The 7271-nt window shown below is 56.0% G+C and overlaps 1 protein-coding gene across 1 annotated transcript in view; it reads left to right on the top strand.

Moving 5' to 3' along the window:
- Nucleotides 1-315: 315 nt before the first annotated feature.
- Nucleotides 316-7271, top strand: part of LOC147096652 (hypoxia-inducible factor 1-alpha-like) — a 40986-nt gene continuing 34030 nt past the window's right edge. Inside the window, exon 1 of the mRNA XM_085973205.1 lies at nt 316-422. The gene's annotated coding sequence lies outside the window, so the exon portion shown is untranslated. The remainder of the gene's footprint in view (nt 423-7271) is intronic.

The raw sequence follows: 7271 nt of genomic DNA, 5'->3' as shown, positions 1-7271 counted from the left end.
GGTCTGGGCTGTAATATTGGGGGTCACTGGGCTGTAATATTGGGGGTCACTGGGCTGTAATATTGGGGGGGTCACTGGGCTGTAATATTGGGGGTCTCTGGGCTGTAATATTGGGGGTCACTGGGCTGTAATATTGGGGGTCACTGGGCTGTAATATTGGGGGATCTCTGGGCTGTAATATTGGGGTCACTGGGCTGTAATATTGGCAGTCACTGGGCTGTAATATTGGGGGTCACTAGGCTATAGTATTGGGGGTCTCTGGGCTGTAAATGGCCAGTTGAGTTTGGACGATTTGATTTTATGCTGACTCCCATTTCTCGGTTTCCTGTTCGAACAGCTCGATCTGATTGGACACAGTGTCTTAGATTTCGTACACCCCTGCGATGAGGAGGAGGTGAAGGATTTGCTGACACCGCGACATGGTAAATATTCCCCTGCACACCCGTCCGTTACAGCCCATCCTTGGGGCTGAGGAGGGGGAGAGTGGGGGGAGTGGGGGTGAGGCGGGACAGGGGTCGGGAGGGAATGGGGGTGAGTGGGGGTGAAGGGGGAGAGGGATCGAGGGGAGAGGGGTCGGGGGGAGTGGGGTCGGGGGGGAGTGGGGGGTCAGGGTGTGTGGGGGGAGTGGGGGTGAGAAGGAGAGGGGTCAGGGTGTGTGGGGGGAGTGGGGGAGAGTGGGGGTGAGAAGGAGAGGGGTCGGGGGGGGAGTGAGGGTGAGGGGGAGAGTGGGGGTGAGGGGTCGGGGGGAGTGAGGGTCGGGGGAGAGGGGTCGGGGGAAGAGGGGGGTGAGTGGGGGTCAGGGTTAGTGGGGGAAGTGTGGGTCGGGGAGAGGGTGAGGGGGGAGTGAGGGTGAGGGTGAGGGGTCGGGGGGAGAGGGGTCGGGGGAGTGGGGGGGAGGGGGAGGGGGGAGTGAGGGTGAGAGTGGGGGTGAGGGGTCGGGGGGAGGGGTCGGGGGAGTGGGGGTTCGGGGGGAGTGGGGGAAGTGGGGGTTCGTGGAGAGGGGTCAGGGGAGTGAGGGTGAGGGGAGAGGGGTCGGGGGGCAGTGAGGGTGAGGGGAAGAGTGGGGGTGAGGGGTCGGGGGAGAGGGGCCGGGGGGAGTGGGGTCGGGGGGGAGAGAGGGGAGAGGGGTCGCGGTGTGTGGGGGGGAGTGGGGGTGAGGAGGAGAGGGGTCGGGGGGGAGTGAGGGTGAATGGGGGGAGTGGGGGTGAGGGGGAGAGGGGTCGGGGGCAGTGAGGGTGAGAGTGGGGGTGAGGGGTCGGGGGGGAGTGAGGGTCGGGGGAGAGGGGTCGGGGGAGAGGGGGTGAGTGGGGGTCAGGGTTAGTGGGGGAAGTGGGGGTCGGGGAGAGGGGTCGGGGGAGTGGGGGGGAGGGGGGAGTGGGGGAAGTGGGGTTCGGGGGAAGTGGGGTTCGGGGGGAGTGGGGTGAGGGGGTGAGTGGGGGAAGTGGGGGTCGGGGGAGAGGGGTCAGGGGAGTGAGGGTGAGGGGGAGAGGGGTCGGGGGCAGTGAGGGTGAGGGGAAGAGTGGGGGTGAGGGGTCGGGGGGAGAGGGGCCGGGGGGAGTGGGGTCGGGGAGAGAGGGGTCGGGGGAGTGGGGTCGGGGGAGTGGGGGTGAGGGGGTGAGTGGGGGAATGGAGGTGAGGGGGAGAGGGGTCGAGGGGGCAGTGAGGGTGAGGGGGAGAGTGGGGGTGAGGGGTTGGGGGGATAGGGGTCGGGGGAGTGGGATCGGGGGAGTGGGGGTGAGGGGCCGGGGGAGAGGGGTCGGGGGAGTGGGGTCGGGGGTAGTGGGGGTGAGTGGGGGAAGTGGGGGTGTGCAGGAGTGAGGGTGAAGGGGGAGGTTGTAGCTTTTAAAAGCTCTTTAGAATAATTTGTCCGTGACTATAACAAACCACTCTGGGTCCAGGTATATTGTGTATCAGTAAAACAGGTTTATTAAATATTTTACATCTAGTACAAACATCCAGTACAAAGAAGTAATATTTAACAAGAAGATAGTCGCAATCTGTTCATTGAACCCCGGCGTTCCTTCCAAGTAACTGCGGCATAGTCTCTTTAACTCTTGTTGTGTTCTGTTGACTGAAGCTTCTTGTCCTCTGGTTTCAACGCTGCTTTCGATGTTCAATATCTGTATTTTTTTTATCCCCTTTTACTCCCATTTTGCCAATGTGGCAGTTAGTAAGCAAGCTATCCTTATCTGAGATCAACCTTCACACTAAGTTCTCACAGATGTCTTTTTGCTTTTTGATCACGTCATTGTTTAGCCGGTTCTGCATTTTTGTGAAGACAGGGAGTGGTGACTGTCTCCCGCCCCCTATCTTCTTTTGCAATGTTGCTGAATTTCTTGTTCCCCACTACCTCCTTGTTCCCCACTATCCCCTTGTTCCCCACTATCCCCTTGTTCCCCACTATCTCCCTGTTCCCCACTATCTCCTTGTTCCCCACTATCTCCTTGTTCCCCACTACCTCCCTGTTCCCCACTATCTCCTTGTTCCCCACTATCTCCCTGTTCCCCACTATCTCCCTGTTCCCCACTATCTCCCTGTTCCCCACTATCCCCTTGTTCCCCACTATCTCCTTGTTCCCCACGATCTCCTTGTTCCCCACTATCCCCTTGTTCCCCACTATCTCCCTGTTCCCCACTATCTCCTTGTTCCCCACTATCTCCCTGTTCCCCACTATCCCCTTGTTCCCCACTATCTCCCTGTTCCCCACTATCCCCTTGTTCCCCACTACCTCCTTGTTCCCCACTATCTCCCTGTTCCCCACTATCCCCTTGTTCCCCACTATCTCCTTGTTCCCCACTATCCCCTTGTTCCCCACTATCTCCTTGTTCCCCACTATCTCTCTGTTCCCCACTATCTCCCTGTTCCCCACTATCCCCTTGTTCCCCACTATCTCCTTGTTCCCCACTATCTCCTTGTTCCCCACTATCCCCTTGTTCCCCACTATCTCCCTGTTCCCCACTATCTCCTTGTTCCCCACTATCTCCCTGTTCCCCACTATCCCCTTGTTCCCCACTATCTCCCTGTTCCCCACTATCCCCTTGTTCCCCACTACCTCCTTGTTCCCCACTATCTCCCTGTTCCCCACTATCCCCTTGTTCCCCACTATCTCCTTGTTCCCCACTATCCCCTTGTTCCCCACTATCTCCTTGTTCCCCACTATCCCCTTGTTCCCCACTATCTCCTTGTTCCCCACTATCCCCTTGTTCCCCACTATCTCCTTGTTCCCCACTATCCCCTTGTTCCCCACTATCTCCTTGTTCCCCACTATCTCCTTGTTCCCCACTATCTCCTTGTTCCCCACTATCCCCTTGTTCCCCACTATCTCCTTGTTCCCCACTATCCCCTTGTTCCCCACTATCTCCTTGTTCCCCACTATCCCCTTGTTCCCCACTATCTCCCTGTTCCCCACTATCCCTTGTTCCCCACTATCCCCTTGTTCCCCACTATCTCCTTGTTCCCCACTATCTCCTTGTTCCCCACTATCCCCTTGTTCCCCACTATCTCCTTGTTCCCCACTATCCCCTTGTTCCCCACTATCTCCTTGTTCCCCACTATCTCCTTGTTCCCCACTATCCCCTTATTCCCCACTATCTCCTTGTTCCCCACTATCTCCTTGTTCCCCACTATCTCCTTGTTCCCCACTATCTCCTTGTTCCCCACTATCTCCTTGTTCCCCACTATCCCCTTGTTCCCCACTATCTCCCTGTTCCCCACTATCCCCTTGTTCCCCACTATCTCCTTGTTCCCCACTATCTCCTTGTTCCCCACTATCTCCTTGTTCCCCACTATCCCCTTGTTCCCCACTATCTCCCTGTTCCCCACTATCTCCTTGTTCCCCACTATCTCCTTGTTCCCCACTATCTCCTTGTTCCCCACTATCTCCTTGTTCCCCACTATCCCCTTGTTCCCCACTATCTCCCTGTTCCCCACTATCTCCTTGTTCCCCACTATCCCCTTGTTCCCCACTATCTCCTTGTTCCCCACTATCCCCTTGTTCCCCACTATCCCCTTGTTCCCCACTATCCCCTTGTTCCCCACTATCCCCTTGTTCCCCACTATCTCCTTGTTCCCCACTATCTCCTTGTTCCCCACTATCTCCTTGTTCCCCACTATCCCCTTGTTCCCCACTATCTCCTTGTTCCCCACTATCCCCTTGTTCCCCACTATCCCCTTGTTCCCCACTATCTCCTTGTTCCCCACTATCCCCTTGTTCCCCACTATCCCCTTGTTCCCCACTATCTCCTTGTTCCCCACTATCTCCTTGTTCCCCACTATCTCCTTGTTCCCCACTATCCCCTTGTTCCCCACTATCCCCTTGTTCCCCACTACCTCCTTGTTCCCCACTATCTCCTTGTTCCCCACTATCCCCTTGTTCCCCACTATCTCCTTGTTCCCCACTATCTCCTTGTTCCCCACTATCCCCTTGTTCCCCACTATCCCCTTGTTCCCCACTATCTCCTTGTTCCCCACTATCCCCTTGTTCCCCACTATCTCCTTGTTCCCCACTATCTCCCTGTTCCCCACTATCCCCTTGTTCCCCACTATCTCCTTGTTCCCCACTATCTCCTTGTTCCCCACTATCCCCTTGTTCCCCACTATCTCCTTGTTCCCCACTATCCCCTTGTTCCCCACTATCCCCTTGTTCCCCACTATCTCCTTGTTCCCCACTATCTCCTTGTTCCCCACTATCCCCTTGTTCCCCACTATCCCCTTGTTCCCCACTATCCCCTTGTTCCCCACTATCTCCTTGTTCCCCACTATCTCCTTGTTCCCCACTATCTCCTTGTTCCCCACTATCCCCTTGTTCCCCACTATCCCCTTGTTCCCCACTATCTCCTTGTTCCCCACTATCCCCTTGTTCCCCACTATCTCCCTGTTCCCCACTATCTCCCTGTTCCCCACTATCTCCCTGTTCCCCACTATCCCCTTGTTCCCCACTATCCCCTTGTTCCCCACTATCCCCTTGTTCCCCACTATCTCCTTGTTCCCCACTATCTCCTTGTTCCCCACTATCTCCTTGTTCCCCACTATCCCCTTGTTCCCCACTATCTCCCTGTTCCCCACTATCTCCCTGTTCCCCACTATCTCCCTGTTCCCCACTATCCCCTTGTTCCCCACTATCTCCCTGTTCCCCACTATCTCCCTGTTCCCCACTATCCCCTTGTTCCCCACTATCCCCTTGTTCCCCACTATCTCCCTGTTCCCCACTATCTCCTTGTTCCCCACTATCCCCTTGTTCCCCACAATCCCCTTGTTCCCCACTATCCCCTTGTTCCCCACTATCTCCTTGTTCCCCACTATCCCCTTGTTCCCCACTATCTCCCTGTTCCCCACTATCCCCTTGTTCCCCACTATCCCCTTGTTCCCCACTATCCCCTTGTTCCCCACTATCTCCCTGTTCCCCACTATCCCCTTGTTCCCCACTATCCCCTTGTTCCCCACTATCCCCTTGTTCCCCACTATCCCCTTGTTCCCCACTATCCCCTTGTTCCCCACTATCTCCTTGTTCCCCACTATCCCGGTGTTCCCCACTATCCCCTTGTTCCCCACTATCCCCTTGTTCCCCACTATCCCCTTGTTCCCCGCTATCTCCTTGTTCCCCACTATCCCCTTTTTCCCCACTAACTCCTTGTTCCCCACTATCCCGGTGTTCCCCACTATCCCCTTGTTCCCCACTATCCCCTTGTTCCCCACTATCCCCTTGTTCCCCGCTATCTCCTTGTTCCCCACTATCCCCTTTTTCCCCACTAACTCCTTGTTCCCCACTATCCCCTTGTTCCCCACTATCTCCTTGTTCCCCACTATCTCCTTGTTCCCCACTATCTCCTTGTTCCCCACTATCTCCTTGTTCCCCACTACCTCCTTGTTCCCCACTATCTCCTTGTTCCCCACTATCTCCCTGTTCCCCACTATCCCCTTGTTCCCCACTATCTCCTTGTTCCCCACTATCCCCTTGTTCCCCACTATCTCCTTGTTCCCCACTATCCCCTTGTTCCCCACTATCCCCTTGTTCCCCACTATCTCCTTGTTCCCCACTACCTCCTTGTTCCCCACTATCTCCTTGTTCCCCACTATCCCCTTGTTCCCCACTATCTCCTTGTTCCCCACTATCTCCTTGTTCCCCACTATCCCCTTGTTCCCCACTATCCCCTTGTTCCCCACTATCCCCTTGTTCCCCACTATCTCCTTGTTCCCCACTATCCCCTTGTTCCCCACTATCTCCTTGTTCCCCACTATCTCCTTGTTCCCCACTATCTCCTTGTTCCCCACTATCTCCTTGTTCCCCACTATCCCCTTGTTCCCCACTATCCCCTTGTTCCCCACTATCTCCTTGTTCCCCACTATCTCCTTGTTCCCCACTATCCCCTTGTTCCCCACTATCTCCTTGTTCCCCACTATCTCCTTGTTCCCCACTATCCCCTTGTTCCCCACTATTTCCCTGTTTACTGAACAGACAATTTTACAGAATTACATCAAGTTGGCATAATTTACCATCATGCTTTGCTTCTCAGCCATTCGCCATTTTATGCAGACTTTAGGCTTTTAACATAAAATGTCACCTATTATCGTTATTTAATAATGGTTACAAAATCTTAACAATGTTTACTAAATCCTACAGGTATGTTCTGTCCTACAGAGTGGGGGGAGTGAGGGTGAGGGGGGGTCGAGGCGGGGGGCGAGTGGGGTCGAGCAGGAGTGGGGGTGAGGGGGCAGTGGGGGTGATGGGAGAATTGGGCGAGGGGGGAGTGCAGGTATGGGGTAACTCAGCTCCTGCGCCAGAGTGAATGACCCTGAGAAGCTTCTCTCAAACTCTGGCTGATGGGGGGTGGTGGGTGGGAGGGAGTCTCGCGCCTGGAACCAGAGACTCAAACTCCAAACAGGTGGTTCACCAGAGCTGTGACCACCGCCCCCGCCCCCCCACCCACCCCCCAAACCCCGAGACAGGGGGAAGGGAGCAGTGGCGATGGAGCGACCCCATTGACCCCACACACCCTGGACTGTGACTGCGGAGTGACCTGGCGGGAGTGAGTTATAGCAATGGAATAACGATGACCTTACTCACCGAAACTGACTCACCGACTGACCGACACTGACTCACCGACTGACTGTCATTGACTCACCGACTGACCGACACTGACTCACCGACTCACCGACTGACTGACATTGACTCACCGACTGACCGACACTGACTGACATTGACTCACCGACTGACCGACACTAACTCACCGACTCACCGACTGACTGACACTGACTCACCGACTGACCGACAC

Source organism: Somniosus microcephalus, chromosome 34 (genome assembly GCF_052327205.1).
Source record: "Somniosus microcephalus isolate GS21.2 chromosome 34, FLI_Smic_1.0, whole genome shotgun sequence".
Taxonomy (NCBI): domain Eukaryota; kingdom Metazoa; phylum Chordata; class Chondrichthyes; order Squaliformes; family Somniosidae; genus Somniosus; species Somniosus microcephalus.
The sequence above is the reverse complement of the archived record's forward strand: the minus strand, read 5'-3'. Positions and strand labels throughout refer to the sequence as shown.